The sequence below is a fragment of the Schistocerca serialis genome, chromosome 1 (genome assembly GCF_023864345.2).
Source record: "Schistocerca serialis cubense isolate TAMUIC-IGC-003099 chromosome 1, iqSchSeri2.2, whole genome shotgun sequence".
In the NCBI taxonomy this organism is placed as follows: domain Eukaryota; kingdom Metazoa; phylum Arthropoda; class Insecta; order Orthoptera; family Acrididae; genus Schistocerca; species Schistocerca serialis.
In genome coordinates, this window is record NC_064638.1 from 612,781,889 (window position 1) to 612,802,858 (window position 20,970).

The 20,970-nt window shown below is 43.4% G+C and overlaps 1 long non-coding RNA gene across 1 annotated transcript in view; it reads left to right on the forward strand.

Moving 5' to 3' along the window:
• Positions 1–20,970, forward strand: part of LOC126477832 (uncharacterized) — a 491,696-nt gene that overhangs the window by 449,303 nt on the left and 21,423 nt on the right. The gene's annotated exons all lie outside the window — the stretch shown is intronic.

Genomic DNA, 20,970 nt, shown 5'->3' on the forward strand with positions numbered 1-20,970 from the left:
TAACTACTAAATAACTAGTGAGAAGCGATTTCATAAATTAAGTTTATTTAAAACTTAATAATCATCATGACCAATAATAGACAATGACAGTTACAATGATATAGGTGTCAATAATGGCTGGGTGGCAGATAAATAAACTATTTCAATTTCAGAGATACATTGACATTTAATAACCACAGCATTTATTTATTAATTAGATGTGTAGAATAATTATTATTATTTGGAGGATAAGGAGGCTTCTTTAACTGACAAGCAAAACATGAGATTATTGCAATCTTGGACTAACAATCACGAGCCTAACCCTGCAATTGCTTTTGCGCTATGCTTGCGAATTTTACCTTGAATTTCATCTTCAAGCGGTTTTAAGCCATCTAAATCTCTGCTGGCCATATAAATGAAATCGGGCCTTGAGTGTGGTAAGATCTGCCATCACCGACGTGAGGGCAGCGTGACACGTCTTCCATCTCCGAGCTCTCGACCGACACTACTACTTCCACTCTCGCAGACAGACCTCGTATCACAACAATGCTTATAATCGCGCTACCATGTTTCGCCCTTAGATTGTTACTATCGATATCTGAGTGCTTACACAATGCAAAGAATAGCGTTAAGTTGGCTATATTGTTTTCAATGTAATGGAGAGTTCTGACACACTCCTTACAAACTTTAACCTATCCATTTCCTGAATTTTATCCATAGTGGATGCTGTTGAACTCCGTGACTATTCCTTTATATTCCGCTACCAGTCACAATAAAAGGTTATGTATTTGTCACACGACCTGTTTCGGGCTTGAGCCCACCTTCAGGTGTTTATGCATTTGTGTACATCTTTATATGTTGGAGATCAATAAAGCTGAAGCATCATTATTATAGTTACGCTGTGGTGACAGCTTTTCCACTTAGTTACACACTAATTCGCAAAGCACGTTGCTAGTCCTACTGGCCCTAACGAAATGTAATGGACCTGAAAGAGGCAAGAATGATAGTTGATACTTATCTGTGGGACCATTGGACAAGGGCACAAAGAAAACAGGTTTTGCATCTAGTAGATGAGCTGGTGCAAATAAATTCACGCTCATGACGTGAAAAGAGCTTCTTTCAATGCTGAGCAAACTTCGATTTCTATGATTGTAGTATGTAAGTCCAAATGCTTTCTAGAGGACCCACTGCAATCGGCGTTGACGATTAAGATGTTAAGATGCCAGATTCCGTACCACGTAGACTACACTTACCAAATAAAAAACATATACCTCAACCTAGTATCGAACTATCGACCTCTTGCATGCTAATTCACTGCACCAACTGTACAGCACAACTAGTAAGTGCTTTCGGAGGTAGTTACCGTACATGTGGTTACAGTGTTGCCAGATTGCCACTCTTTAACGTCCTTTTTCTGCCGGATGTACTCGCCGGACGAAATTTTGTCAGAGACATTTTTTTATCGCTGGCGTGTGAGGAGTCGCGCTGCGTAGCTCCAGTGCGCGAATTTCGCTTCACCCTGCATATAGTTTAAAAATATTGTATACAGGAGAATTAGTTGTTTTTCGTCGCAGTCGGTTTCAACAGAAAACCGGAAAGGTGTATTTATGAGCTATGAGCTTGCAATTGCAGTACTACTACATAATCTGAATCGTCTGAATCCTTGTGATCCGACGCGTTCACAGAATAAAGTTATGCAGAATAATGTCATTGAAGCCACTGTTGCCGCGCGGATTAGCCGAGCGGTCTAGTGCGCTACAGTCATGGACTGTGCGGCTGGTCCTGGCGGAGGTTCGAGTCCTCCCTCGGGCATGGGTGTGTGTTTGTCCTTCGGATAATTTAGGTTGAGTAGTGTGTAAGCTTAGGGACTGATGACCTTAGCAGTTAAGTCCCATAAGATTTCACACACATTTTGAACATTTTTAAGCAACTGTTCTTACGAATCCAGCAGCTGGAGAGCTTTCTCATGTAACCCATATACCAATGATCCCAACCGATTTACCGACTCATTTTAAACGACTTCAGTTCCCAATCAAGGTTTTGTTTTCAGCAACAATAAACAAGGCTCAAAGTCAGTGACTGAGGGGAAGAGGAGATGGGGAGAGAGGGACGGGGGGAAAACAGAGTGGGAGAAGGAGGAGATGGACAGAGACAGAACGAAAGAACAGAAGATGGACAAAAGAGATAGAGATGGACAGAGAGAGAGGGGAGAGAAGAAGATTGGGACATATATCGAATTCCAATAAATATTCAGCAACGGTGAAGTGCTGCCGGCTTCGCTGGTTATTAATATTATTTTCACATTGTGAAGTGGTATTGTGTTCTTGCATCTGTTTCCCACATTAGATGGCTGCTAATGTATTGATTCGACTCGTATTAAAATAATACTTATCTTTTATGTGTACCTTTTGTATTCGATGGCTGATGAAAGTCTGCAGAGAGTGAAACTTATCACAATTGACTTTTCTTATATCATCGATCACCGATCACTCAGAGTTAGGGAACGCTTCAGTCACGTATTGTACGAAATATAATCCCCCTCCGTTAATCCCAGCTATTGGTAGCGATGAAAGGCTCGACAATGGCGTATGTGGACTCTGTCAATAATTGTAGCTAGGCGACTTGAACTCAGTCAGTGGGGCCAACGCAGCGGAATTAAAGGCAGCGGTGTGAGAGGAGCCGCCAACAAAGGAGTGTCGAGCAGCTGGCGGAGCGAGCATTCGCCGCGCCGCTGACGGATGGCCGGCTGTGCGCCGCGCCGCCGGCTCCAGATAACGCTAAGCCGCTTACCATTCATAGCCCGGCCGGACCGCCGGGTGGCCAGCGGCCGCCGGCCCCCGGCAAGCCTCAATATATATGTATTTCAGTAGGGCTCGCGCTAGGGCCGCCGCCGCTTTTTTTGCCGGCTCCCTCCGACCTCGACGGGGCCTATTGGAGGCAGCGGGCTGTATTAGGGGGCGGAGGGCGCTCAATGGCGCCCTATAGGTCAGCGACATCAATAACCGCCGGGGGCGGAGGGGCCGCCGGCGCTGGAGGCCACGGCTTCTTGCGCTAACGACCATTGTAATTAACGCCAGTTAAACGCGAGGCGCCCCCGCCCGCGGCGCGCCGCTGCCGCATACGTGGAAAGGGGCTCTCGCGGTACCCGGGGGCCGGAGGCGGTTTTAAGCCGATCGAAGAGGGCGGCTGCGGGAGCTGGGGGCGGCAGCGCGCGCGCGCCTGGCAAAAACACTGGCGGATTTACGGTCGGCTGAGAGGGGCGCAGCTGCGAGCACAGCTCAGCGGCAAGAAGCCCTGCGCGGCGCGGCGTGGCGCGCCAGCCACTTTGCCCCCGGCGCGCGAAAAGAGCTGACGGGGCAGCAGCACGCGCGTGGCGGCTGCCGCGCTGTCGCAACAAACAAAGTGCCCGACAGCCGCGCTAATGCGCCCTTATCCCGCTTCGACTTGCCGGGTGTCCCGCGGACCTTACGTGTTGTCTGTTACGACAAAAGCTTTGCAAACGATGTCCGGATTAGGATTATTTTCTCATTCTGCCAAAGGCTTAACACGTTTCGCAAAGTCCCTTTCTAAGCGCGCTACTCTTTTAAGTTGCTGAGTACTAAGTCGTATTTCCTCTGTTACATTTATTTCGTTGGGATATTGACATTGTCATCTGTGTTCTGAAAATGCAAGTATGTGCACTAGATGCATTTATTTATTTATTCAGTTTCGAAAGCATTGTCCTTGGCAAGAAAATACATTATAATGACAAGCTTCTGCTAGTGGTTGTTTTACGTAGCTAATCTATTACAAACACCTGCTATCTTTTTTACATAAGAAACTATTCGTACGGCTAGTTGATTTGTGATGGCACTACGCCTCCTCTGAATTTTCTGCTTTTTCACTGGTAATATCTGATGTTGGATACAAACACAAGTACAAGGATAGCGTACCAATAGGGACAAGAAAGGAGGCATGAAGGGCGCCAAAACAGAAATAACAATCATCCATTTATTGCACCATTACACACGCACATCATGATATATGACACATTATGACAAACAGTGTGCATAATGAAGGCCGCACGATTTTACCAATGTAAGAAATTAAAATAATGCTAGCATAAAATTAACTACAGTGCCTTGAAGGGAATGTTTATGAGAAGAACACGACGAGGCCGCAAGGGAGGAGGCAACACAATACTTAACTCAGCTGCACCAAAACAAACAACGGACACCAGGCCGCGCCAACAACGGACACGTAAGGCACGCAACTACTCTCTCCGTTGCGGTTCCGCGCGTTCCACCCAAGTAATAGCTGCCTGAAACATTGTAATACTTGGAACAGTACACCAGTGATCAGCAAATTTAAGAAACAATAACATGACATAAAATACAATAATTTAAGAAAATCACATCGTATGAGCATGAGCTTAAGGTCTTTCGGTAATCAACAGATTACGAAAGGTAAAGGGGCATGTGCCACTATTAAATCTTGCGTAATTACAGTACTAAATTTCTCAGTACCCACGTTGCAATTAACGCAACAAGAATTAATCATTTAAGTGATAATGTTACTTCAAAATAATATTAAAATTATTTCACACAAAAGAGGACCAAGAATGGCCCGATCAGTACTCCCCAGTGAAGCAGTTCACACAAATGGTACTCCACGGCTCCCAGCACACCGCCCCATACAAAATGCAACACAACCACAGCGACCCGGCGTACTAACAGAACCATCAGACAGTAAACCAAAATCGTACTAAGCCAAAACAACGACCGAATTTTAAAATAACGAGACCTAGCCCGGGCCGGACAACAGACCAAATGCCGGGAAATCCATAAAAAACCTCAGCCAACTTAATACCGAAACAACAATTTATGAACAATATGCAAAACACAAGACCTCTCAGTCCAAAGGCTTCCGTGTAGTCGCGAAGGTAGCTTGACTCGCCTGCTGAGGTGCCCAGCGTCGTACGGAGTGCCGAATCAAACTTAACCTTCGTTAACGGATAGCGGAATCACCACAAGACAAAATAAACTCCAATGTAACTGCGCAAGGCAAACTGTAAGGAGTACCACTCGAAGACTATGCACTTGAAAATCAAACATAAAGCACCCAGACTAACGTGCCGCTGAGCGACGCACTTCCATCACCAGCGTCTAGTAGAGTACGGAGAGCAGCGTAGCCCATCGATATACATCCATGGGACGGTAAATGAGGATAGCAGTCCCAGCGACGGAGAGACAGGAGGACGAAATGACATCCCGCCGTACACAGAAGGTATTTCAAACTCAGGCTCGACAAACTGCAACAGGCGAGATTTTGCTGCCCTTGCGAATTAAGTTAAACGGCACACCACGCCGCTGTCCACACTATTACCAGTAAAATCACGGTCCCGTCTTCCCATCGGGCCCCACTCGGCGTCCAGACGCAAACAACCCCAGCCGAGCCGAACTGTCTTCACGCCAAGGCAGCCACCTCTCACCACCTCACACGCCTCCAGCTAAACCCCGGCCGGCGATCACACGCGGAAACAACCGCCTAACGCCAAAGCGCCATCTGAGTGAAAACTTAGCACTAAGATCGATACGGACTTGGAAGTATGCGAACACCGTAACAATATCCTTTTTTGAATTGTATAGTAACTGATCACCGTTTCCCCAGGTTACACCATTTCAGTGTTTACACTCAAGGGCGCTTCTTATACACCCTAGTATCCAATTTTCCACACATCTGTACGGGGAAACCCTTTCCCCGCTATCTTAAGCTCATTAAGAAGTGCAATTTATCGCTCACATTCGGTCATTAAAATAAAAGAAATGGCTTATCAAAAGCGATAAATTCACCTTGAAGACCTTTAGAAGATATCTTTGTTGCCTAATTACCTATGACGTCCACGATTGCAGTTTTGGACTTCAATCATTTTCACGTGGAAAACTGCCAATATTTAAAAATTTAAAGATGTAATGACATGATTTGACTTCAGTGGCTACATGTACAAGTTGATTCACGAAGATATACAAATATTGTAATATGTTATTCTACAAGTAAAACTAAAGAAAAAAGTTCATGTAAACATAGGTCCGCAAATTTTTAGTTACGGAGTTACGGCTTATAATAGATTTTGCCAGAAATTTAGCAACTTCGCTAATATGAAGCCAGCGCAAAACTGTACGAGGTTAAAGTATCTTGTTGTTATTGATCTCGTGAATCTAATAAAACATGTCCCAGACGTGTACCTGCAGCAGTTTTCTCGAACATCCAGAGAAGCAAAGAAGTAATTTCGTAAAATTTTTAATTTATTAACTACTTGGCACGATTTGTTTTTTAAATTCCAGAGAGTTGCACAAAGTTTTCAACAGAAATTGTAGAGAATTTAATTTGGAAAAGTGATGGTAATAACGTTAACTGAAACGGTATGAATGTGTCAGATACTCTGCTTTTAATAATACCACAGCAAACGTGATTTCATGGTATACCGGTACAAACAAAGCTCAGTGTTAAGGGAGTGTACAGTGTACATAAAATTTCACAATGTTGTTGTTATTGTTGTGGTCTTCAGCACTGAGACTGGTTTGATGCAGCTCTCCATGCTACTCTATCCTGTGCAAGCTTCTTCATCTCCCAGTACCTACTGCAACCTACATCCTTCTGAATCTGCTTAATGTATTCATCTCTTGGTCTCCCTCTACGATTTTTACCCTCCATGCTGCCCTCCAATGCTAAATTTGTGAGCCCTTGATGCCTCAAAACATGTCCTACCAACCGATCCCTTCTTCTAGTCAAGTTGTGCCACAAACTTCTCTTCTTCCCAATCCTATTCAATACCTCCTCATTAGTTACGTGATCTACCCACCTTATCTTCAGCATTCTTCTGTAGCACCACATTTCGAAAGCTTCTATTCTCTTCTTGTCCAAACTAGTTATCGTCCATGTTTCACTTCCATACATGGCTACACTCCATACAAATACTTTCAGAAACGACTTCCTGACACTTAAATCTATATTCGATGTTAACAAATTTCTCTTTTTCAGAAACGATTTCCTTGCCATTGCCAGTCTACATTTTATATCCTCTCTACTTCGACCATCATCAGTTATTTTACTCCCTAAATAGCAAAACTCCTTTACTACTTTAAGTGTCTCATTTCCTAATCTAATTCCCTCAGCATCACCCGATTTAATTTGACTACATTCCATTATCCGCGTTTTGCTTTTGTTGATGTTCATCTTATATCCTCCTTTCAAGACACTGTCCATTCCGTTCAACTGCTCTTCCAAGTCCTTTGCTGTCTCTGACAGAATTACAATGTCATCGGCGAACCTCAAAGTTTTTATTTCTTCTCCATGGATTTTAATACCTACTCCAAATTTTTCTTTTGTTTCCTTTACTGCTTGCTCAATAAACAGATTGAATAACATCGGGGAGAGGCTACAACCCTGTCTCACTCCTTTCCCAACCACTGCTTCCCTTTCATGCCCCTCGACTCTTATAACTGCCATCTGATTTCTGTACAAATTGTAAATAGCCTTTCGCTCCCTGTATTTTATACCTGCCACCTTCAGAATTTGAAAGACAGTATTCAAGTTAACATTGTCAAAACCTTTCTCTAAGTCTACAAATGCTAGAAACGTAGGTTTGCCTTTTCTTAATCTTTCTTCTAAGATAAGTCGTAAGGTTAGTATTGCCTCACGTGTTCCAACATTTCTACGGAATCCAAACTGATCTTCCCCGAGGTCCGTTTCTACCAGTTTTTCCATTCGTCTGTAAAGAATTCGCGTTAGTATTTTGCAGCTGTGACTTATTAAACTGATAGTTCGGTAATTTTCACATCTGTCAACACCTGCTTTCTTTGGGATTGGAATTATTATATTCTTCTTGAAGTCTGAGGGTATTTCACCTGTCTCATACATATTGCTCACCAGATGGTAGAGTTTTGTCATGACTGGCTCTCCCAAGGCCGTCAGTAGTTCTAATGGAATGTTGTCTACACCCGGGGCCTTGTTTCGACTCAGGTCTTTCAGTGCTCTGTCAAACTCTTCACGCAGTATCTTATCTCCCATTTCGTCTTCATCTACATCCTCTTCCATTTCCATAATATTGTCCTCAAGTACATCGCCCTTGTATAAACCCTCTATATACTCCTTCCACCTTTCTGCCTTCCCTTCTTTGCTTAGAACTGGGTTGCCATCTGAGCTCTTGACATTCATACAAGTGGTTCTCTTCTCTCCAAAGGTCTCTTTAATTTTCCTGTAGGCAGTATCTATCTTATCCCTAGTGAGACAAGCCTCTACATCCTTACATTTGTCCTCTAGCCATCCCTGCTTAGCCATTTTGCACTTCCTGTCGATCTCATTTTTGAGACGTTTGTATTCCTTTTTGCCTGCTTCATTTACTGCATTTTTATATTTTCTCCTTTCATCAATTAAATTCAATATTTCTTCTGTTACCCAAGATTTCTATTAGCCCTCGCCTTTTTACCTACTTGATCCTCTGCTGCCTTCACTACTTCATCCCTCAAAGCTACCCATTCTTCTTCTACTGTATTTCTTTCCCCCATTCCTGTCAATTGTTCCCTTATGCTCTCCCTGAAACTCTGTACAATCTCTGGTTCTTTCAGTTTATCCAGGTCCCATCTCATTAAATTCCCACCTTTTTGCAGTTTCTTCAGTTTTAATCTACAGGTCATAACCAATAGATTGTGGTCAGAGTCCACATCTGCCCCTGGAAATGTCTTACAATTTAAAACCTGGTTCCTAAATCTCTGTCTTACCATTATATAATCTATTGATACCTACTAGTATCTCCAGGATTCTTCCAGGTATACAACCTTCTTTTATGATTCTTGAACCAAGTGTTAGCTATGATTAAGTTATGCTCTGTGCAAAATTCTACAAGGCGGCTTCCTCTTTCATTTCTCCCCCCCAATCCATATTCACCTACTATGTTTCCTTCTCTCCCTTTTCCTACTGACGAATTCCAGTCACCCATGACTATTAAATTTTCGTCTCCCTTCACTACCTGAATAATTTCTTTTATCTCGTCATACATTTCATCTATTTCTTCATCATCTGCAGAGCTAGTTGGCATATAAACTTGTACTACTGTAGTAGGCATGGGCTTTGTGTCTATCTTGGCCACAATAATGCGTTCACTATGCTGTTTGTAGTAGCTAATCCGCACTCCTATTTTTTTATTCATTATTAAACCTACTCCTGCATTACCCCTATTTGATTTTGTATTTATAACCCTGTAATCACCTGACCAAAAGTCTTATTCCTCCTGCCACCGAACTTCACTAATTCCCACTATATCTAACTTTAACCTATCCATTTCCCTTTTTAAATTTTCTAACCTACCTGCCCGATTAAGGGATCTGACATTCCACGCTCCGATCCGTAGAACGCCAGTTTTCTTTCTCCTGATAACGACGCCCTCTTGAGTAGTCCCCACCCGGAGATCCGAATGGGGGACTATGGGACTATTTTACCTCCGGAATATTTTATCCAAGAGGACGCCATCATCATTTAACCATACAGTAAAGCTGCATGTCCTCGGAAAAAATTACGGCTGTAGTTTCCCCTTGCTTTCAGCCGTTCGCAGTACCAGCACAGCAAGGCCGTTTTGGTTAATGTTACAAGGCCAGATCAGTCAATCATCCAGACTGTTGCCCCTGCAACTACTGAAAAGGCTGCTGCCCCTCTTCAGGAACCACATGTTTGTCTGGCCTCTCAACAGATACCCCTCCGTTGTGGTTGCACCTACGGTACGGCCATCTGTATCGTTGAGGCACGCAAGCCTCCCCACCAACGGCAAGGTCCATGGTTCATTTCACAATACACAATACATTACATTCACAATAAATGTTCAAAAATGGTTATGAACGCTAGGTAGAGAACCTGTCTCCCGTAACATTCTAAATGATCCTCTCATCGTTCGTGCATTCGGAATCCTCCGAGTTGGATAATATACGCGATATTCGTTAACTGCAGCCGTAGCACTACCATCATAATTGCCATAAATGAAAACCGTATCGGCGTATTCCTCTGTCGTAAATTTGAAAGGGATCCCTATTTCATAAATAATCTACAAACTACAACAGTTGCTATGTGGTTTCACTTACATACACTGTTGTTATAATGTTCTTTCACTGAACGATACAGAAAACTAACTCGTTTCAAGGTTAGGAAAGACTGAAACAACTCACTAACGGTTGCCAACAATGACAGAAGCGGGGACATGTTTTATTAGATTTACCAGACCAATAACAACAAAATAAATGGAAATCGTGCTTTACTTTAATTTTGTACAGTTTTGCGATAGCTTTATATTAGCGAAGCTGCTAAATTTCAGGCGAAATCTTTTTTTAGCCGTAGCTCCGTAACTAAACATTTGCGGACCTATGTTTATATGAAGTTTTTTCTTTAGTTTTACTTGTAGAATAACATACTAAAATTTTGCATACCTGCGTGGAATGTAGAAAGGTTCCATTCAAAAGTAATCACCAAACGAGATAAGACATTTACCCCACTGGGAGACGAGATGATCAAGTCGTGTTTCATAGAACGCGATCGGGCGCAGACGATCCACAACAGCACCCACTCATACACTTCCTCGTACGACAGAAACCGACGTTCACGCACGTCTTTCTCCAGGTCGCCAACGATGTAAATTTCACACTGTGAAACATGCAGACTGTACAGAGGATGTTGCAGTATATCCCAGCCAAATCATTGACGCGTAATATTCTTCTCGGATGTGCAGCCGGATCATAAAGTCATCTTGACACAATATTTCAGCGGTCCAACTGGCCGCCATCTTCAGGCGAGAAGAGCTTATGCCATTTCAAACGGAGAAAGCTTGACACAAGAAGTGGACCATCTCAAGGTTGTGTTCAAGCAGAATGGCTATACAGGGAAACAGATGCGTCGTGCTTTCCAGTTTGGACCTTCGTCTGAATCACCAGAAGATACCTGCAAATCGGTGGTTTTTCTACCTTTTGCTGGGAGCATTTCCTCGAAAATAGCAAGAATTCTAAAAAGATACCATATCAAAAGTATTTTTCGACCGCTAGCCAATATTAGAGCGCTTCTTGGCTCAGTTAAGGATGACTTAGGTTTGAGGAAGCCCGGTGTGTACAAGATCCCTTGCCACTGTGGGAAGGCTTATATTGGTCAGACAATCCGGACCATTCAGGACCGATGTATTGAGCACCAGCGGCACACACGGTTGTTTCAGCCTGAGAAATCTGCAGTGGCGGAGCACTGTCTCACGAAGGGACATAGAATGCTGTATGACGAGACACAAATGGTTGCCCCTGCATCTCGCTATTGCGACTGTGTTTTAAAAGTATCCCTAGAGATTCGATTATCTGATAATCTTATTAATAGAGACAAGGGTTACCTTTTAAGTAAGACTTGGAACCCGATGTTATCAGACATTAAAAAACAACAGTCTGTGTTTCGATCGTCGGAATAATGTTTAATTTTTGATAGCGATATGTCGATTTCACCTGTTTCCACCACTGGGGAGCTGTGTGTTTACTTGCGCTAGAGGGCAGTTACGGCACTATCTCGCGCACGCGTTTAGGGCCTTCTGCGGCCTACATAGAGGCCTCCGCTTGCACTGAGAAGTCAATTCCGGCGAGATCATGTACCAGCACTCTCACCTGAAGATGGCAGCCAGTTGGACCGCTGAAATATTGTGTCAAGATGACGTTATGATCCGGCTGCACACCCTTCGGAGTCATATTGACGCATAGTCTACGCCCGACTGGCAGAGTGGGGGCAGCCAATATCGTGCAACGGGATGATTCCGTCCGACAGCATTTCAGCAGCCTGAGGGCAAACGGCAAAGACAACACAGGAAACATGCCACATCTTACCTCCAGAGAAATCCGTAGCTGTTCACACAAGTTCAGCTAAGGCCTTGATGACCTCCCACTTTAACTGCAGAGCCGTCGAATTCGTCCAGCGGGCGCAGCGCCATAAAGAAAATTTTCAGAAATCCCGATGGGGCATAATCCCGATGGGGCATAAAGTAATTACGCCTAGGAGTGCTGTCGGAAAGAACCATCCTGATGGACGATAACGCCCGCCCCCATACTGCCAAACGGGCGGAGTCTACGGTTCAACGATTTGGTTCGGAAACACTCCATATCCTCCGTTCAGCCCATATCTTTCACCGCGTGATTTTCACATCTTTGCCGACGCAGAAGACATGCGTGGACGTCGGTTTCAGTCGGACGAGGAAGTGCAAGAATGGGTACGGAAGAGCATCCGTCAGCGGCCGATCACGTTCTACGAAACAGGAATCGATCGTCTCTTATCCTAGTGGGATAAATGTCGTAACGCGTTAGGTGATTATTTTGTAATGGAATCATTCCATGGTTCTGTTATGGCTTGTGTTCGGTTTTCATTTGACTGACCCTGACGTTTTTGACATCCTTGTATAAATAACACCCATCTAGTGCACATATTTACATCTGGATAGCTAACGGTCAAACAGTGGATATGCACAGTTGATAGCCACCGGAGATGCCCACGTGACGATCATATTTACACGTGTCTGATATTTTTAAATATCGACATTTGCTAAAGCACGAAATTTTAGCAGTGTTCCAGTTCTGAAATGCTGAAAGCCAAAATCAGAGTCGAGGGCTTCGCAAATAAATTCTTTTAACAGCAAAAAGAGGCAATTTCAAAGAGGTTTCCGTGTGTGCCAACCCTATCCAACAAAATGTAATCTCATAACGAAGTAGTCTCGACATATGGAGAACTGTGTCTAAGATTAGAGAAGGAAGTCAGACTGCGGGTTTGTTTTCGTAGTTTTCGTTTTCCTGTGCTCATACACTGTAGATGTGCAAAATGAAACCTGTATGTGGTGCATTACCATGTTCATTCATTCATTCATTCATTCATTGTTGTATAGCATTCATTTCTATATGATTTTAAAAGGAACTCATTATTCGGGTGATAGATGAATTAACTACCGCTAACTATTCCGCCGTTAGGACCAAACTAAACAATAAGTTTTTCACTTATCGTTTGAGAATTAATTTGCCTTCTAATGACTTCGCTTGAAAACAATGATGACGGACAACCAGGAAGTGGGTTCCGGTTTAACTCATAGACACTGACCCAAGATTTACGTCTCACTTTATAATGTTCAGGTGTTAAGCTTCTATGTTTACTGGTGATACTATGACAGATGCCCCAACGGCAGACGCCTTTCGTTGTATATGGTCTAGGAATGATGATATTTTACTAAGTTAGCGACTTTTAATTGAGTCAATAAATAGAGTTAGGCGTTTGAGAAGAGAGAATTACTCTCTATGTGTACTACATACGGACTCTGAATAAATTAGGACAGAGAAGCAGATGTTAAAACGTGATAAAATAAACTTGAGAGGCTGACTAAGCACAATGTGTATCCTTTATGTGTAGCGATTAAGCAACTCTTGTCTGTCGAGATGTTGATGTTAGATATGAATTTGATTTCAGAATATTATGGAACTCATTATGAATACTGCTAAAAAAATGGCTCTGAGCACTATGGGACTTCACTTCTGAGGTCATCAGTCCCCTAGAACTTAGAACTACTTAAACCTAACTAACTTAAGGACATCACAGACATCCATGCCCCAGGCAGAATTCGAACCTGCGACCGTAGCCGTCACGCTGTTCCAGACTATAGCGCCTAAAACCGCTTGGCCACTCCGGCCGGCATGAATATTGCTAACTTACTGTTAAATTCACTGCGAGAAACTGACACATAACTGTGTCATTTCATCACAAAAAGAGCTAGATAAACTTATTTTTTACATTGTTACTAGCTGTTGAAACTACACACATCACTGCCTCCTGTCGCGGGCGGATGAAATTCGTGCGAGAGAGATGCATCGCTGCGGCATAATTCTACGGCAGCAAGCCCGGAGCCATTTTTCCTTAGGACCCATTTATTAACGTAGATGCGCACCTCTGACGCGGGGTAAAATATTAACGTGGACCGCGTAAGCGCCCCATGCATCACTCCCAAGTCATTCGTTTTCTCCAGCGTTCCTCGCATTCCATTGTTGGTTTCCGCTGTTTCCCCTTGACGTTCGCCTTAGCTTCGTTCCCCTAAAGGAGAAATTACTCATCAATAACGACAAAAACACACACACACACACACACACACACACACACACACACACACTCACACACATACATACATACATTTATATATGACGATGCTGTGAGATTACCAAATGTCGTACCAATGGTGTGCACTATTATTTTTTTGTTTATTTAATCATTTTCGTTACCGTGCCAAGTCTGCTGGAAGTGCTGTATGGAATTCGGCCAGTTATGTAGCTTGGCTCTCTTCATCTAGGTCCCAGCACGCTGGAGGCAAGCAAAGGAGTCCTCATTGGCAATATATTATATGGTAGATGATTTCAAGTTTCGTCGCTACCGTTTCGGTCTCTCGGAAAATTTCGTTGGAAGCTGAGAGGAGAGTGGTTACGGAACAAATTAAATTTAGAATTGAGACAGCTGTGTCTGGACATAACCATGTAAGTGTAGTATGAGTGCAGGAACATGGCTGTTTGTCATGGAGTGCAGTCGGTGACTTTCTTGGCAGATAACTGATGTGTGCCTCTGATGCATCCTTCTGTCCCCAACGCACTGGGGAGGGCACGCCTTTGCAGAACTGTTGCTTATTTTCCGTCATATGCCAGTAAGCTGACAAACTGCCAGAGGGGTCCCCAATTGGGAATATCTGGGAGTGGGTTCTGCGTTGCGGCGTTAACTTTACGACCAAGGAAAACATCCTAGGCATTGGAGACCTTTTTAACTGGTTTGTCGAACACCTAGAGTGTGTATGTGCATCTGTTTAAAAAAGTCAGTGTCGTTAGTAGAATGTCTGGTTCTGTCTTGCAGTAGGACTCTAAGGCTACATAAGCCGAGCTGTCAGGGAAATGAAAGATCGTCGACTTCCGGAACATCATTTAGTACACATGTGGCGGCCTGGCTGGTTAGTAAATGTAAGAACGTGTGTAAAAAAGGGCTTTTTCTCTTGTCAGATATTTTATACACATTGAAATACGTCAAGAGCTAAGTCGTAATGAAAAGTTCTATAAACATGCAGTTACGTGCTCGTGCATGCCTATGTCTGTAAGGCAACAACAAAAGGGTTAAAATACCTACGAATTATGCCCGGAGAATATAAATTATAGCTACCGGGGTAAGAAGTCCTTTCGAATGCAACTGCTCTCGATAAGTCGTACTTCTCTGTACTTCAGGAAAATCTATGAGAAATCAAGATTCGGTATACCAGTTATTGGATGGTCGAAATACGGAAATCGAATCCGTGTAGATTATTAGATTACTGTACATTTGCCGATAGAATTCTGAATCTGTGATATGTCCGCGTCAGACCTGTTGCTCATAACCCAGACGTTTTTTTTCCCCCTGTTCATATCCGAAGACTAGTCCAGCCGAATGAAAAGCGTCTTTGCTTTGCAAGCAACGCCTGTATTGCATACAACCCGCCACTCGAGACCAAAAGCGTCAGGGACTTCCGTGATATTTGCTGTGATGCTGCGCTGTAGCTTCGTGGAATTCTATTCATTTCAGGGTCTCTAGGCGGCAGAAATGAAATGCTGTTTGTAGGAGCTCGGCTCCAGGATCCAGAAACGCCTGGGGCAAAACTGATTGAACGTCAGATTTCAGTGAGCGCACACGAACCAGTGTTGTATGCTGTGTTTTACAGAGTGTTACAAAAGTATGTGCCACAAACGCCTAACGATGATACAGCAGGTCACAGGCAGACAAAAGATTCGATGAATCTTCCTGATGATGCTAAGCGTCTTTCATAGTGATTTTAAATTATGCCCCTGAGAGGTGGTAGGGCCTTGGCACTCTGCGGCATTCGCATGCAGTGCGTGTTGCCCGTGAGACAGTCATATGCTCCACGTGAAAGGTGGAGGCAGACCTTCTCAAATATCTTCCACGGCTTAGACGAACTCATTCTTATGGGTGGACGCTCATGAAATTGACCGAAAAATTCAATTTCGTGTTATTTTTTAATTTTTAGTGAAACTCATGGACAATAAGTTTCCAAAGTTTCAGTGATAGAATCATATCTCAGGAGCCTGAAAAATAATTAAATGTATGACTCGATCTTCCAGCCTCGCCCACTTTTTGAAGCAAAACTTCAATGCTAGCTTGGTGAACAACAATTCCTTGGATTACATTCACAAGCAGAGGCTTCTAAATTGTGGCCTGAATGTTGTCAAGCTCACATATAGGTGTCTGGCCGATTATGAACTTCTGAAAAAGTGAATTAATGGCAAAACCCAAAATCCAAATGAGTTTCTAAATTCCCTCACGTGTGAACGATGCCTGAAAACACATTTTCATCTGATACAGTTGTCAGGATTGCAGCTTATGATGCAGTCCTTGTTTTTAATGATGGGAACATAGATAGGATGAAGGTATTAGAGAGAGTGGGCTTTCAGATAGGAAATTTTACACAAGACGTCTCTAGAAAAACAGATTTACGGCGCCGTTCTACAGCTGAAAAGTCAGTTGAACACCTGTTAAATGAAAGAAGGCACAAAACAAGAAATCAGAAGAGAAGCTTTGAAGGAAAAGTGCGCCCTGACGACAAATCTGGGGCCAGAAGAGGTGACAGAAAAGAAAACGTTAGTTTGAACTTTAGATTACTTTTCATGAAAATTGTATTTTTTAAAGTTTATATATCTTTTTCTCGTAATCTACGAAGGCTACAATTATGCAATTTTGTACATTTATTTGTGTACACGCAATAATTGTCGCCTCAAGGGTAAATTTTGAAATTCCGGATGTAGGGTGAGAGATGGGGCAAAATGCTTGTAATTTTGTATGAATTTTAGATTATACTTGCAGAATAATAAGTAAAAGTTATTAAAATTCTCCTGTTAGATATCCAAAACAACTCATCAGGAAAAGCTTATTATATGTAAAGAGATTAAACACAGAAGCTCTTTAGAAATCTCGTGAATAGTTTCCGAGAAAAAGGTACCTATAGCATATATTTTTTTTAAATTCCATAAAAAGTTTAACATGCATAATCCAAGGAACTTAACAGTATAAGTGTTAACTTCGTGTATGGTACAAAATGGTACACAATTTCATTGCTGTATCTTCAGCATTGTGGATTTGGTGCATCTTTTAAATAGTGTGTGTTTTCCACGAACGTCCCATCGTAAGGTTTTCTTGTTGAAAATCATTCTGTCAATTTACCGAGGTAGGCAGTGTGGTGAAACAGCATATACCTTGGTAGCTTAGTGAAATTTCATCCCAGGGCTGGCGAATTCAATAAAACGATACTTAACATCACCGGGAAGCGTCAGCGAATGTTTTGTCTCTTACGAATGTTGATGCCCATGACACGACCTGTCACCCCTAGCCGTATATCGCAAAGACTTAGAAACATCCTGTGTGCAACTGGTGAGACAGAGAGGGGTGGCGGGAGGAGACAAAGATGCTCTGTGAATTTTTGTCTACAGTGCCATTAGATACCCAGAATAGTTTCAAAGGAACTTACGAAGTACAGAAATCATCGAGATGGATAACAAGAAATATACCTGCCCAATACCCAGTTACACAGCTAGAATACCCTTAGCTAAATGTAACTGCAGGCGGCGTAGCACAAGTTTTCCCAATCACCGATAGTTTACAGTTTGCGAAGCGTTATGTAAATACTTTTTTGAGGTAAAAGGGGTTACGTATTCTCTCTCCTCTGGACATCGAAACATTTCCAAGCCACCAGCATCGATGTAACCGTTGTCTGCTACTGGACTGGCGCCTTCAACATATACGGATATTCCATATTTCTCGAAGATCTCATTTCTAGCCCCCCCCCCCCCCCCCCCCCCCTCTACCTCACCTCCACACCCGATCACGAACTCAGATATTTCCCCTATCGCTTATGTGCCGAAATTGTAGAAAGCCACGTTCTTCGTCTTGCCTATCGTCTTACCTCTTCTATATGAATGCTGTGTGAGCTCATCAAATGCACTACGCGCCTTCTTTCTTCGTCCAGTTGAACATTGCTCAAAATTGATGCCAACTGTGTGATCCTTGTTACTCCCTGTGAATCCACCGCTGCTGCTCCGACACGTTCTTACAGCCTTAAGTCGACACATTCTGACAGTAACAAAAAATTAGCACTCCCTCTACCTTATGCCCTATTATCCACCCAGCCTTCCATATATACCTCTTCGGTATCAAGGTACCTGTGGTCCTCACATCTTTCCTTAAGTTTCGAAAAGCTTCGTTAGACTACCCCTCCCTCTCATTCCAGCCCTTTCTTTTTCCAAATATCACATAAAATCAACAATCTATTCTCCTGTTCATCAATAGCACCTCTACTGCACATGGCACTCTCAACATATATAAAATCCACTCCTCTTTCGGCCTGATTTTCGCGTCTGTGGTGCACCTATTAACATCGAATATCAATTTAAGTCACAACTTTTAGAAATATTTAATCCTTTTCCATCACTGGTTTCTTGTTTAGGATGTATCTATTAACATCGGTTCTAAAACTAAGACTGAGTGGTAATGCACTTGTCTTGACACCAGTAATATAATTATTTATCATCACATTATACGTTTCGTAATATCCACATCATCAAATCTGTCAAAATCAATATAAAGTACCCTGTCGCCTCCTACCCCATTCCGAAAAGCAACTCGTATGAAGTGATAGCATAAATTTAAGTCTCTTCTGATGCTATGTGGAATGTAGCCCTCCACGGAAGTGAAACCTGAACGATAAACCTGACAAGAAGAGGACAGAAGCTTTTCAAATGTCGTGCTATAGAAGAGTGTTGAAGCTCGGGTGGGTGGACAGAATTACTGAAATGGATGTACTGGGTGGAACTGTGCAGAAACGTTATTTACGGTACAACTTGGCTAAAGGAAGGGATCGATTACTAGCACATATCCAGAGGCATCAAGGCTTAGTTAATCTGATGATGGAGGGAAAGGTGTGTGTGTGTGTGTGTGTGTGTGTGTGTGTGTGTGTGTGTGTGTGTGTGTGTGTGTGGAGAGGGTGAATGATGAATAGGAGAAAGAATCCCGTAATGTTTGAATACTCCATTAGTAGTGTAGCACTTGACACAGTCACGTCGATCAAATATTTGGGCGTAACATTGCAGAGCGATATGAAGTTGGAGAAGCATGTAATGGCAGTTGTGGGGAAGGCGGATAGTCGTCTTCGGTTCATTGGTAGAATTTTGGGAAGATGTGGTTCATCTGTAAAGGAGAACGCTTATAAAACACTAATACGACCTTTTCTTGACTACTGCTCGAGCGTTTGGCATTCCTATCAGGTCGGATTGAGGGAGGACATAGAAGCAATTCAGAGGCGGGCTGCTAGATTTGTTACTGGTAGGTTTGATCATCACGCTAGTGTTACGGAAATGCTTCAGGAGCTCGGGTGGGAGTCTCTAGAGGAAAGGAGGCATTCTTTTCGTGAATCGTTACTGAGGAAAATTAGAGAACCAGCATTTGAGGCTGACTGCAGTACAATTTTACTGCCGCCAACTTACATTTCGCGGAAAGACCACAAAGATAAGATAGAGAGATTAGGGCTCCTACAGAGGCATATAGGCAGTCTTTTTCCCTCGTTGTGTTTGGGAGTGGAACAGGGAGAGAAGATGCTAGCTGTGGTACGAGGTACCCTCCGCCACGCACCGTATGGTGGATTGCGGAGTATGTACGTAGATGTAGATGTAGATGGGGGTGGAGTGTAGAAACTGTAGAGCGATGTTTGGATACAGTAAGCAGGTTCATATGGATGTGAGTTTTAGTAGTCAAGCAGAGATGGAGAACGAAACAATCTGTCGTGTAGAACTGAACCAAATCAGTGTTTGGATTGAAGGACAAAACAACAATAATCACACATGCTCTTGTCATAAAAGTCAGCACTCATCATCATGTACATAATAGTAAAGGCGGCGTAAATCACTCGTTTCTAAGGTAAACCATTATCACAATTGTCTTGTAAAACGCATTTTCATCTCCTGTGATACTGTATTAACAACTATTCAATAAGTTTTGAAATATTTGCGTTTAGAAGTAAATAATGAAGTAAAAATAATCTCTAGCCTTCTCTTAGCAGTGCCTTAGGAGGAGCAACGTAGAGTTTGTCTCTCTGACGAAATTGAGTGCTAAATAAAGGGGGCGGGGGAGCCAAGCTATGGTCTAGCAAAGGCCAGAGTTTGCGTTTCCGCGAGAACGCCTTCTCGTCCATATCTCTGAGGAGGCGGCTCCCCCCGCAGTGCAGACGGTGTGACATTCCCGGGTGAGACGCGGCGCGTCTTAATTTTGAGGCCCGCCGCGCGCTGCCGAGGCGCTAATTTCCGGCCGGGGCCTTCTTTATCTTTATGGCTGGTTCCCGGAACGCCGCCTTCGCGGAGCGCCCGCTGGGGGAGGCTTCCTCACTTCCGGTCGCTGACTCGCTTCACGCGGGGCAGCGACATGCCGACGCGCTTAATTCAATTGACGGGCGCTGCCTGTGGAAATTCCCGCGACTGGCTTTCCGAAATTCCGCGGAATGTCGGCACAGTCTCTGCGACTTTATCGAGCCACAGAAGGATTAAAAATTATTGCTCTGTTTCGTAAGATTGTGTGTAAAAGACGATTCTGGCAGCAATAGAAACCAGCCACGATTTATTATCCTTTTTTCTGTGTTTTGGGCTTCTGGTCCCATATATGATAATCATAGGCACCCTACCACATTATTTGCAGAACTGTGCCATTGTCCACACTGCCTGTGATAAAACCGCTGTTATTTATACCACGATCAGCTGTTCCGATGAGCAGCACATAGCACACCAGAATTATGCCGTCCTTGGTTTGCGCTGGTTGTGCCGTCGGCAGTCGTAACTGGTAGCAGTGCGCAGGCAGTGCGAAGTCGAGCGGTGGAGGCCGTTGCTGTAACATAGTGAAGTCGCGGTAGACGAGTAATGC